Source organism: Geospiza fortis, unplaced genomic scaffold, assembly GCF_000277835.1.
Source record: "Geospiza fortis unplaced genomic scaffold, GeoFor_1.0 scaffold162, whole genome shotgun sequence".
Taxonomy (NCBI): Eukaryota; Metazoa; Chordata; class Aves; order Passeriformes; family Thraupidae; genus Geospiza; species Geospiza fortis.
The window spans coordinates 1,096,148-1,097,535 of NW_005054316.1; positions in this window are offsets into that span (position 1 = coordinate 1,096,148).

Genomic DNA, 1,388 nt, shown 5'->3' on the forward strand with positions numbered 1-1,388 from the left:
CCAATACAGACTTACATGCAGGTCTGTATTTTGAAAGGCAGCAAGAGGAAGCCAGAGTGCCTAAAGCCGTGGAAAAGTACTTTCATAACACTGACTACAACTTAACAAAACCATTGACTCTTGTGAAATCCCACCCCTCCACCTACAACCTGTCAAGACGATTTCTACTGCAATGTGTGCTGGCAACCAGAACTCTTTGCACAGAAACAAATAGAGCAAGAAATAATTATTGAGTTTCCAGGTGTATTTCCATGGAATTTAGAGGTTTTCTTTTTCTCCAGTGCCAGGGCAAACTCAGTCTCTGGAGATCAATATCCCAAGTATTTCGTTTGGAGCAGAGGAAAATCATACCACTGTTGGCTTCTCCTTGTCCATGAACTATTCTTTGTTCTCCAAGGTAGGTTAGTGCAGTCCTTTGTTGTTACAGTGTGAAGCAGTGTCCTGTCTTGGCTTTCCCACTTCCCCTGTCCCCTCTCCCTGCCTCCTGCTGAGAGCTGTCCATCAATCTCAGAAAGTCAGCAAGGCCGTCGTCTGATAGGTCAAGTTCAAAAGATGCCTCTCAGCCCTGGGGACAATTGGGCCATCCAGGTGTCATTTGTCTCCTGAGCCCCCCCGCGCTACCTGGTTGGTAGCTCACCTACCCCTTCCCCTCCCCCTTGCCCTGAGCTTAAAAAGACACAGGACCATGCGGTCGGTATCCGGTCAGCGTTGTCGCTACATTCAGAGGCCTGCGTGCCCAGGAATAAACTCTGGACTATGACCCCCTAGCCGGATCCATCTCCTTTTTTTCCTCTTCGCCTCGCCTAAAGCTTCTTCCTCAGAGGTCCAGCCTGAGTTCTGTTGCCTGGACTTGTTCCAAGAGCCTAGCTGCCGCATCCAACTAACCAAAGGTATCTCTGGGGTGTAACACCACGGCTGCCGCCTTTGGTCAGGCAGCGAGGGCCAGACAAGCCCAGGCACGTTCAACCCGGTAATATTGGGATTATATTCCAATATTTTGGTGCCCAACGTGGGGCGCTGTTCAATGACCGCTGTACAGAAATGCTGTGGAGAGTCTGGAATATCAATTGTGACACCCCACTGGGCCATTAAATCTCTCCCTAACAAAGGTTCCGAATAATCTAACACAAATGGACGGATATTTGCCAATTGTCCGTTTGGTCCTTCGATTTGGATGATGCTTTTGGATTGTCTCGCCAATTGCATGCCTCCTACACCTTGAACGTGACCGGCAACGTTTTGCAAAGGCCAATGTGCTGGCCAGTCTTGTACTGGGATCACTGTGCAGTCTGCACCCGTGTCTACAAGCATCTCAATGCGTTTTGACTCCCCACCCCCACTGACATTACACCATATTTTGGGTTTGTCTTTCCCAATAACTTGGACCC